Source organism: Trichechus manatus, unplaced genomic scaffold (assembly GCF_000243295.1).
Source record: "Trichechus manatus latirostris isolate Lorelei unplaced genomic scaffold, TriManLat1.0 scaffold00198, whole genome shotgun sequence".
Taxonomy (NCBI): Eukaryota; Metazoa; Chordata; class Mammalia; order Sirenia; family Trichechidae; genus Trichechus; species Trichechus manatus.
The window spans coordinates 4,489,017-4,501,152 of NW_004444134.1; positions in this window are offsets into that span (position 1 = coordinate 4,489,017).

Sequence of the window (12,136 nt, forward strand, 5' to 3'; positions counted from 1 at the left end):
GTTGTTAGCTGCTGTCGAGTCAGTTTCAACTTATACCAACCCTATCTATGTACAATGGAAGGAAACACTGCCCAGTCCTGCACCATCCTCACAGTCATTGCTATGTTTGAGCCCATTGTTGTAGCCACTACGTCAATCCATCTCATCGAGGGTCTTCCTCTTTTTCGCTGACTCTCTACCTTACCAAGCATGATGCCCTTCTCCGGGGACTGGTCCCTATTGATAACATGTCCAAAGTATGTGAAATGAAGTCTTGCCATCCTCCCTTCTAAGGAAAATTCTAGCTATACTTCTTCCAAAACAGATTTGTTCTTTCTTCTGGCAGTCCATGGTGTATTCAGCATTCTTTGCCAATGCCATAATTCAAAGGCATCAATTCTTCTTCGGTCTTCCTTATTCATTGTCCAGCTTTCACATGCATATGAGGCAATTAAAAATACCATGGCTTGGGTCAGGTGCACCTTTGCCCTCAAAATGACACCTTTGCTTTTTAACACTTTGAAGAGGTCTTTTGCAGCAGATTTGTCCAATGCAATATGTCGCTTGATTTCTTGACTGCTGTTCCCATGGGTGTTGATTGTGGATCCAAGTAAATGAAATACTTGACAACTTCAATTTTTTCTGTTTATCATGATGTTGCTTATTGGTCCACTTATGAGAATTTTTGTTTTCTTTATGTTGAGGTGTAATCCATACTGAAGGCTGTAGTCTTTGATCTTCATCAGTGCTTCAAGTCCTCTGCTTTCAGCAAGCAAGGTTGTGTCATCTGCTTATCGCAGGTTGTTAATAAGTCTTCCTCCAATCCTGATGCCGCGGTTTGGGTCACCATGATTTGGAGTGAACTCAACGGCAACTGGTATGTTGTTTTTTGTTTTTATTTTTTTACTATGATCTGGGTATTGTCCCGAGTATATCACAATCCTAATTCTCAAAACAACCCTTTGAGGTAGGCATCCTTACAGATGAGAAATCAGGTGTGGAAAGCTGAAGTTCCTGATCTAACATGGGACAATTAGTGAATAGCAGAGCCCAGGGTCAAACCAGGTAGGCTGGCTCCAGAAATCACCCATGTAACCACTGTGCTGTCTCTCAGCAATGCTAACATGTATGATTGACAACAACCATCAAAAGACTCCCAGGGCAGCTTTGATGTGTGCAATTTCAGGCTATGCAGGAGAGCTATTTTGGAGACAAAGGTTTTCTCAGCTCCCAGTCAGAGATGACAGAAAGCCTACTGCCAGAGCATTCCAGACCAGAGTCTCCTGGTGGACTGCAGAGGGCCTCCTGCCTTGCCCAGGCCCCTCTTGTGCTTACCCCAGGGAAGCCTGGAACTTGTATCCTAGTTCTTCTCCTTTCAGGACCTATGCTCCACGCAGCCCTAGGCTCCTGGTCCCCCTAGATGGGCTTTGACCAACTGGGTGCTTAGCTCGGGCTCTGCATCCCCAGGCTGTGGCCCAGAGAAAGGCCTGAGGCTCTCCCCTTGGGACCCAAGCCTGGGCACCACCTTCAGCTCTCATGCTAGGAGGATGCCTTCTAACAGGAGGACTGGGATCAGGGATTGGATTGTGGGACTGATGTATCAGAATAGCAGGCCCCAGCATGATAGTAAAAATATCTGGGCACCAACCAACTAGAGTGAATGCTTCAATAACCCAACCAATGAGGCCATATTGGTGCACACTTGTGAAAAGTTAGCCCACAGGCCTTTTTCTCAATTCACTGAGTAAACCAGGTCCTATATATGCCGTGTCTAAAATCAGTACTCATATAAGGGAATCAGCATCATGGCTCTTACTGCCTTCCCTCTCTGACCTTTTCCAGCTTCCACTCCCTGGTTCTCACTACCCAGGCTTTTTAAATAGGAATCAGCAAAGCATGTTAGGAAAGTGGAAATTGTTCTTGCTGGTACAACTCTAGGACCCAGACCTCTACCTTTGCTTTCTTATCCAAGGCAAATACAGTACCCCTGGACAACCATGGATCTTTCCTTGCCCTCCGCTAAAGTCAAGATGACCTCACACTTGGGCCCAAGGGGTCCCCAGGGCGCGCTGCAGAGAGGGCACTCCAGCTTTCTCCCCTTCCATTTTGAGTCTCGCAGCTGTGTTTCCTCTTTCCCAAGCCGGTCCTGGGAGCCAGAGCTGGGCGCGGGAGGCGGACCGGCTCCTGGCTGCGCGGGTCAGTGGGGCCGCGGGCTTAGGCCGGGGCCACTCGGCTTTCCCTCCCTTCCTGCTCAGGATGGACACGCAGCCAGCTCCGCATTGGGCGCCGCGACAGGGCGCCACGGGGCATCAAGGAGCTTGTCCCCGGGGAAGCTGCGTCCCCATCCCACCACCAGGAGGCTATGAGGACTAAACCACGCACCCGACTTTGCGCAACTACAGGCATTTTCCTACGCTGAACCCCCTCCTCCTGTCCAGGGGCTCGCTGTGGCCAGAAGCCTGGGGCACCAGAAGCCAACCCTCACTGAGACCCCCTCTTCGGTGGTCCCAGCTACCTGTCCCTCCCCCAGCTTGGCCTAGACTGAAACTTCCAGAAGCCTCTGGGGCTCATTAATGTTTAAAGGAAACAAGAGCAAAAAGTTGGCAGCACCTTATTTCCACGACTGGTGCAGCGCTGTGTACGCATGCTTTGGGGGGAGGGGCGCGTGCACAGAGCGGCAGCTGCTTGGTTGGCTCAGCAGGGCAGCACAGGGCAGAGTCCTGCAGATGGGGAAGGCCCCGGAATGCTGTGGAAAACATTGATTTTTCTAGTCTGACAGTCCTGGGTTCATTCCCTGCCTACCTCCTACTAATTAAATGAACTTGAACAAGTTACTTAACCTCTCTGAGCCTCAATTTCCCGATCTGTAAAATATTATTGTTGTTGCCGCCCAGTCTGCTCCAACTCGTGGCGACCCCATGTGTGCAGGGTAGAACTTCTCCACAGGGTTTTCAAGGCTGTGACCTTTTGGAAGCAGATCACCAGGCATATCTTCCGAGATGCTTCAGGATGCGTTCCAACTGCCAACCTTTCCGATAGTAGTGGAGCACTTAACCACCTGTAAAAGGGAGTACCAAAATTTACCTCCGGTGTTGCTGTGAAGACTAAATAAAGTAAGGCACATGCAGTGTCTAGCACAGCCTCTGGCACATAGCAGGACTAAATAAGCACTGTTTCTACCTTCCCACAAAGGAGGGAGGCTAAATGCCATTTCCTCCGCTTCACAGCCTTCTGCTGCTATGGCCTTTCCCCACGATCAAGACCAAGGCTAGGTGGTATAGGCTTCCTGCTTCATCCTTGCCTAGGTGGTCCAGAAAGGACCCGGAAGCACAGAATCGAGGATGTTGGAGCCAAGGGCTCCACCTGGACCTCATATTTTACAGACCAGGACTCAGGTTTATGGGGGATGTTCATGTGGGGGTACACGGGGGTTTTCATGAGGGGTGACCATGTGAGGATTCATGGGAGATGTTCATGTGGGAGTTCATGTGAGGGTTCATGTGGTGTTCATGAAGGGTGTTCATGGGAGTATTTATGAGGGTGCTCATGTGAGAAGGTGTTCACGTGGGTGTTCGTGAAGGGTGTTCATGGTGGTATTCACGAGGGTGCTCATGTGAGAAGGTATTCACCTGGGTGTTCATGCAGGATGTTCATGGATGGTGCTGATGTACGAGTGTTGATGGAGGGGCGTTCAGCTGGGATGCTCATGTGGATGGGGTGAACACTGCACTGCAACAGCTCTCAAAAGAGAAATCTCTTGGTCAATCTGCTTCCAGCAGCTTCTCTCTGATCCCTCCTTCTAAGAGGAGGGAGATGAGACTCACACATCCCATGGAAGGAGCATTGTCCCTCTCAGCAGCACTTTCCTGAACTGACTCTTGGATTCCATCCCAGCAGACCCTGGCCAATGAGGCTGATAAAGGACCATGAACCTTGAGTGACCTTCAGATGCCCGGTGCTATCAGGCCTAACTTCAGACACTTTGCTGACCCGTAAACATGGGACTGGTATAGACTCTGAGCCCATTATGTCCTGTTCAGGGTGCTGGGCTGCAGCATTCTGTTACCTCCATCACTGTCCATGAGCGCCTCCCTCCAGTACTTAAAACACAGGGGGCACAGGGGACTTTCCCTCTCAGCAAGCATCCTGGTCAGCTTCTGATGTTTCCTTGCCTGGCAAGCTAACTGACTCAGATTTACCATTTCTTTTTAGCTCTGTTGGTCTCTGTTTATTTTTTTAACATCTATTGTATTGGTGGGCAGAACTGAAACGGAAAGATTACCACCCAAACATCCTTTTACATCACTATTCAGAAAGAAAAAAGAAAATGTAACTTCTCTTTCTCTTTTCAGCCACGGATTGGAAAGTTGGAACTTTATCCCAAATCTTAACTACAAAATCCAGCGTGTATTTGGCTTGGGGTATTAGTGATCTTTATTTCTCCCATATAAAAGTATCCTTCTTTTTTTTTCTTTCTCATTATTAGAGTAATACATTCACATTGTAGGACATTTGGAAGCTTCAGAAATGTATGAGGAAGTAAGTACAATGAACTGCAGTTCCCTAGTCAGAGATAACCACTCTTAATAGTTTGGTGAATTTCCTTCCTGTCTTCTAAAATAATTATGTTGACTTTTTAAAAACCCTAAGCTCTAGTTCTTAACAGAGAATAAGGAAAACAGTCAGGCTTGTAGGACTGAGAGGACATGAAGCATGAGCATGTGTGGCGCGTGGAGCTGCCCCCAGCATGAGTGTTGCTGACTTTCTCCTCTTCCAGCTGCTCTCATGCTTGCCGACTGCACTGACAGCACTGGGGCCAAGCGGTTAGTGAGCGCCTCTGTGTGCCAGGCACAGTGCTAGCCTGGGCTGGCTTCAAGGCAGGCAGGCAGGCAGATGACCTGTGCTCTCAGAAGCTTGGTTTCATGCTCTGCTGACATTTGAGCAAAGGGCCCCATGTTTTCACTTTGCCCTGGGCCTCATAAACCACGTAGCTGGCCCTGGTGCTAAGTGCTGAGGATACCACTGTGGAGAACCCCTGCCCTAGAGGAGTTTACGGTCTGTGGAGATAGGCGGTTGAACAGCTCTTCAGTGTAATAAATGCCTCAGCTTCCAAAGAATTCAACACGCAGGAGGAAAATTTACCGTCATGTGGTAGTAGGGGCTATAAGATCAGCTCAGCTCTCTGCCAGCACTAGCTGAAATGCAGTTCTTCCAATCTCAGCTACACAGAGTTAGTCCAAAATTCACATGCTAAGGGCTCAGTTTTCTAGACAGCCAAGACTGCCCAAGATTTCGGACACCAGTGGCAAGTTTGGGGATCCCCAGGACATCCTCACTTCTGATATGCTAGCCACAAATTTGGGGGTTCCCACTACCCCCTCAGGTTCAATAATTAGCTAGAATGACTCAGAGAACTCAGAAAAGTGCTATACCTATGATTACAGCTTTATTATAAAGGATACAAATCAGGACTAGCCTAAAAAAGAGACACAAGTGTGAGTGCAAATGCAGAGCTTCCGTGTCCTCAAGGACCCCCTCCTGAGCACAATCTTTCACCAACCAGCAGGGGTGGATTACCCAGTAAGCAAGGTACGCACTGGTAATTGTGTCTACTTACTAATCTGTAGTGCACAATTTCACATGGATTTCATGTGAACTTGTGTACTACAGATTAGTAAGTAAACACAGTTATGAAACCTATGTGAAGTTGTGCACTACTGATTATTAAGTAAACATAATTGAGCTCGTGTGTAGCTTGCTTACTGGGTAATCCGTCCCTGCTAACCAGGAATCATCACCATGTGGTTGAACTCAATCTCTATCTCCCCTCCCCTCCCTGGGAAGTCAGGCTGACATCACATGTGGGTCTTTGTGAGTCCTTCTGGCGTGGCCAGTCCCCACCATGAGTCACCTTGTTAGCACAATCAGGTGTGGTCTGGGGCCCTCTAGGAATAACAGACACTCCAATCACTTGGGAAATGCCAATAGTTTCGAGCTTACCTCCCAGGAACCTGAGACAAAGACCAAATTCTTTGAGTAAAGTAATTCTTCACCCCACAGAGGGTTAGCCAGATGAGTCAGAGGGTGGGGCTGGAGGAGTTTGATGCAGAGGGGAGGAGTAAAAGAAAGAGTTTTCCAGGTAGAGGGTGAAAAGTGCAAAGGCCCAGAGGTAGACAGGAAACTGCAAACTGTTCTGTAAGGCTAGAGTTGGGAGAGGCTATGGAGAAATGGCATAGGATGGGCAGGAGGACAGGTGGAGTCAGGAAGGGCCCTGTCAGCTCCATGAAGGAGTGTTATCTTGCTCCTAAACGGAATGGGAAACTACCAAGGCTGGTTACAAAGTCCAAGTCTCCTCTACTGGACATACAATGAACGCCCATTTCCTCGGCTTCCTGCTGTCGAGAGTGGATGTGAGACTGAGTTCTTGCAGCAGAGTGGAAGCAGATGCGCTATGTGCCACTGTACCACCATCCTCCATGAGCTTTCTTCTGTGGCACTTCAGCCACCAGGGTTGGATGTGGAAGGAGCCAGGGTCCCTGATGCCACTTGAAACAACCACTTTTTACTTTATGTGAGCAAGAAATAGCTTTCTATTGTGTGAACCCATTGAGACTGCACATTTATGTTATAGCAGCTAGCATTACCCAGATGTACTTTCAAGAAGACCTGTGATGTGTAGAATGGGTTGGACGAGGCAAGAAAAAGAAGGAAGACAAGTGAGGATACTTTCTGCAGAAATCAGGTGAGCAATAACGGTGGTCTGTAAGTAACATCAGAAAAATATTTTCTAAATATGCACATCAGAGTGACAGAGGGAGAAAGGTGTCCTGTTGTCTGGCTTGAGTCAACTGTCTAGCCGTTCAGTTTAATCCAACTGATATTTAATAAGGAACACCAGACACTGGGCTAGGTGCTAAGTATGCATTTGAAGAAGGAGACCTGATTCCTGCCCCCATGGATCTTATGATCTAACCATTTCCAGCACTGGAACATAAGGAAGGAGGGCTAGGAAAGTGGGATGAACTTAGTTTAGGATAAACTGAGGTGGAGGTACTTGTTGCGTGTCCAAGTGAAAGGATAGAACAGGTAATGGAGACATGGCTCTGGAGCTCTGGAGAGAAAGCTGAGCTAAACAGACAGATCTGAGAGTCAATGGCTCTGGGCTGGCAATTGGGCGATTGCAAGGATGATATTAGCCTGGGAGAAGGATGCGGGAAGAGAGCCCAAGTCAGCACTACAAGAAAGTGCAGCATTTAAAGAGTGGCCAGAGGAAAGAGCTAGAAATGAGACCAAGTATAAGGGGACAAGAAGGTCAAAGGAAAGTCAGGACTCAAGGCAAAAGTATTGGAGAGGGGGCGGGGCCAAGATCGTCTAGTAATCAGACACTTCCTGCGGTCCCTCTTACAACAAAAACCCAAAAAACCACGTGAATCAATTGTATATGACTATTTAGGAGCCCTGAATATGAAAGGTAAAGTTAAGGAATCAGACTGAGTGGTGGGGGGAGGGAGAGACGGTTTGAAAGCAACAAGCAGTTGCCAGACCTGACACTGTGGGAGCCTGAAACCCTCAGGCCTGATCAGCTCCTGTGCATGGTCAGGCTAGCGGTGGTGCTCAGGAGGCATTTTCCACATTGGGAGAGGCCCAGCAGCAGAGAGTCTACTTGGCCATCCAGAACCAGTGAAAAGCAGCACTCAAGTGGCTAAAGATAAGTTCTTGCATCTGGCCTACCGCTGGCGGGAAGAACCCCATTTGGGAAAAACCTCTCTCCAATCTACCTCCTCCCTCCCCACTCTGCACTGGGTCTCCAGCCAGCTTCAGTGATTGTAGAGTCCCCTGGACTGAAAGTAGGACCCTTACCGCACCCTGAGCCATTCTCCCAGCCTTAGAGAGGGAACAAATTGACAAACAGGGAAAATATAAGCTGCAGGCTCCCCTAAGCCAGGATCTCAGGGTTGGCACAGCTCCTTTGCCTAGGCACAGGCCTAAGGGGTCCACAGACTTTGAATGCCTTTGACGCTGCATAGACTTGTGTAGGCCCATTTCAACAGCATAGAGCCTCATTACCACAGTACAACAGAGTATATACCTGAAGTCTAACTTCAACTGTTTCGGCTGTGAAGTGGCAGGTTTGTGACATTTGACTGCTCTGCCCATTAAGCAGGTTCCTCACCTGCTCACATCAGGGGCTTGAGGGTTGCTGGCTATGCCCACGCCACCTAGCCACCTGCAACAGGGATCCAAAAATAAGTGGTGCCCCCCAGTCCTTACAGCCAACAGCACTGGGTGCTCATAGTCCAGCTGTAAAACCCACCTACCTACTCGTTCTAGGGAACAGGGAGGGACATGCTTTCCTTTCAGAAGCTCAGGGGCAGTCGTCAGCCCCCTGTCTTGCTCAGCATGTGACCCCCTACTGAAGCCAGATACCTGTGCCTACACCAATCACTCATGCCTGTCTAGGACTGTAGGTGAGAGCCTGCACCACACACTTGGTGACTGACTATCTGGACACTAGAGCTGCATCCATACAAGAAAATTTAATGGACTCCTGTGAACACATACTTAGTAACAGATCTAACCACCTGGTGCCAGGACGTTAGAGCTTCAAAGCTGCCAATAATCAAACTAGTACACACAAGCAGCCTATTTGGGCATATCAAAACAAGAAGCTAGGATACAGTAAGCAAATATAAAATAAATAAATTATATTAACTTATTGATACCTTGGAGACAACAGTCAGTATCAAATCACATAAAGAGACAGACTGTGATGGCTTCAGCAACCTCCCAAAATAACGGATCAATAAATTTTCTGGAGGAAGAGAATTTCTTGGAATTACCAGTGGCAGAATACAAAAGATTAATATACAGAACTCTTCAAGAAATTAGGAATGCAATCCGTTAAAATGCAGAGAAATCAAAAGAACACACAGACAAAGCAGCAGAGGAACTTAAAAAGGTCATTCAAGAGCATAATGACAAATTTAACAGGCTGCAAGAATCCACAGAGAGAAAGCAATCAGAAGTCCAGAAGATTAACAATAAAATTTCAGAGTTAGACGATCCAATAGAAAGTCATAGGAAGAGAATTGAGGCAGTAGAAGTCAGAATTAGTGAGACTGAAGATAAAGCACTTGACACCAGCTTATTTGAAGGAAAATCAGACAAAAGAATTTTAAAAAATGAAGAAACTCTAAGAGTTATGTGGGACTATATCAAGAGAAATAATCTACGAGTGATTGGAGTACCAAGGGGGGGATAACAGAAAATACAGACAAAATTGTTGAAGATTTATTGACATAAAACTTCCCCGATATCATGAAAGATGAGGAGATATCTATCCAAGATGCTTATCGAACCCCACATAAGGTAGATCCCAAAAGAAAGTCACCAAGACATATTCTAATCAAACTTGCCAAAACCAAAGATAAAGAGAGAATTTAAAGAGTGGCTAGGGATAAATGAAAAGTCATCTACAAAGGAGAATCAATAAGAATAAGCTCTGACTACTCAGCAGAAACCATGCAGGCAAGAATAAGGGATGACACATATAAAGCCTTGAAAGCAAAAAATTGCCAGCTAAGAATTATATATCCAGCAAAACTGTCTCTCAAATATGATGGCGAAATTAGAGCATTTCCAGATAAACAGAAATTTAAGGAACCTGTAAAAACCAAACCAAAAATACAAGAAATATTAAAGGGAGCCCTCCAATCAGAAAATCAGTAACATCAGATAACAATGCAAGACTAGAACACAGGAGAGACAACCAGATATCAACTCAGATAGGGAAGTCACAAAAATAAATCAAAGCTAAAGCACTGAAAATAGGGAAACAGAGAACTCAATATGTAAAAGATGACAACACTGAAACAAAAAAGAGGGACTAAAAAATGCACACATAGATTTTTCATATGGAGAGGAAGTCAAAGCAATATAAAGAAATAAAAGACTGGTTTAAACTTAGAAAACTAGGGGCACATATTAAGGTAACACAAAGGAAACTAACAATCCTACACACCAAAATAAAAAAAAAAGAAAAATATACAGGCTCAGCAAATACAAAACCAACAACAATGAAAAAGATGAAAATAAAATATATAAAAACAACTTAGCACAGAAAATTAAATGGAACAACGAAACTGTTAGCAACACACAAAAAAAGACATCAAAATGACAGCATTAAACTCATACCTATCAATAATTATGCTGAATGTAAATGGACTAAATGCACCTATAAAGAAACAGAGAGTGTCAGGATGGATAAAAAAACACAATCCGTCTACATGCTGCCTACAAGAGACGCATTTTAAAGACACAAACAAACTAAAACTCAAAGGATGGAAAAAACTATATCAAGCAAACAAAATAGACTTTAAAGTAAAATTCACCACAAAGGATAAGGAAGGGTACTATATAATAATTAAAGGATCAGTACACCAGGAGGACATAACTATAATAAATATTTATGCACCCAACAGGGCTCCAAAATACATAAAACATTGAAAACAGAGATACAAAGCTCCACAATAATAGGAAGAGACTTCAACACGCTGCTTTTGGTGAAGGACAGAACATCCAGAAAGAAGCTCAATAAAGACACAGAAGCTCTAATTGCTACAATGAACCAACTTGATCTAATGGACATATACCGAACACTCCGCTGAACAGCAGCCAAGTATACTTTATTTTCCAATGCACATGGAACATTCTCCAGAATAGACCACATACTAGGCCATAAAACAAGCCTTAACAGAATCCAAAGCATCAAAATATTACAAAGCATCTTTCTGACCATAAAGCCATAAAAGTAGAAATCAGTAACAAGAAAAGCAAGGAAAAAAAATCAAACACGTGGGAACGGAACAGCACCTTACTCAAAAACTACTGGGTTACAGAAGAAATTAAGAATGGAATAAAGAAATTCATAGAATCAAACGAGAATGAAAACACATCCTACCAGAACCTTTGGGACACAGCAAAAGCAGTGCTCAGAGGTCAGTTTATAGCAATAAATCCACATATCCAAAAAAGAAGAATGGGCCATAATCAAAACATTAACCTTACAACTGGAAAAAGTAGAAAGAGAGCAGCAAAAGAAGCCCACAGACGCCAGAAGAAAGGCAATAATAAGAATTAGAGCAGAATTAAATGAAATAAAGAATAGAAAAACAATTAGAAGAGTTAATGAGACCAAAAGCTGGTTCTTTTAAAAGATCAGCAAAATTGATAAACTACTGGCCAAGCTGACAAAAGAAAAACAGGAGAGGAAGCAAATAACCCATATAAGAAATAAGATGGGTGATATCACAACAGACGCAACTGAAATTAAAAGAATCATAACAGAATACTATGAAAAAATGTATTCTAACAAATTTGAAAATCTAGAGGAAATGGACAAATTTCTAGAAACTCACTACCTACCTAAACTAACACAATGAGAGGTAGAACAACTAAATAAACCTTTAACAAAAGAAGCCATTGAGAAGGTAATTAAAAAACTCCCAACAAAAAAAAAAGCCCTGGCCCAGACGGTTTCACTCGAGAATTCTATCAAACTTTCAGAGAAGAGATAACACCACTACTACTAAAGGTATTTCAGAGCACAGAAAAGGATGGAATACTCCCAAACTCATTCTATGAGGCCAGCATAACCCTGATACCAAAACCAGGTAAAGACGCCACAAAAAAAGAAAATTACAGACCAATGTCCCTCATGAACATTGACACAAAAATCCTCAAAAAAATTCTAGCCAATAGAATGCAACAACATATCAAAAAAATAATTCACCATAATTAAGTGGGATTTATACCAGGTATGCAGGGATGGTTCAATATTAGAAAAACAATCAATGTAATCCATCACACAAATAAAACAAAAGACAAGAACCATATGATCTTATCAATCGATGTAGAAAAGGCATTTGACAAAGTCCAACAGCCATTCATGATAAAAACTCTCAACAAAATAGGAATAGAAGGGAAATTCCTCAGCATAATTAAGAGCATTTACACAAAGCCAACAGCCAACATCATCCTAAATGAAGAGAGTTTGAAAGCATTTCCTTCGAGAACAGGAACAAGACAAGGATGCCTTTTATCACCACTATTATTCAACACTGTGCTGGAGGTCCTAGCCAGAGCAATTAGGCTAGAA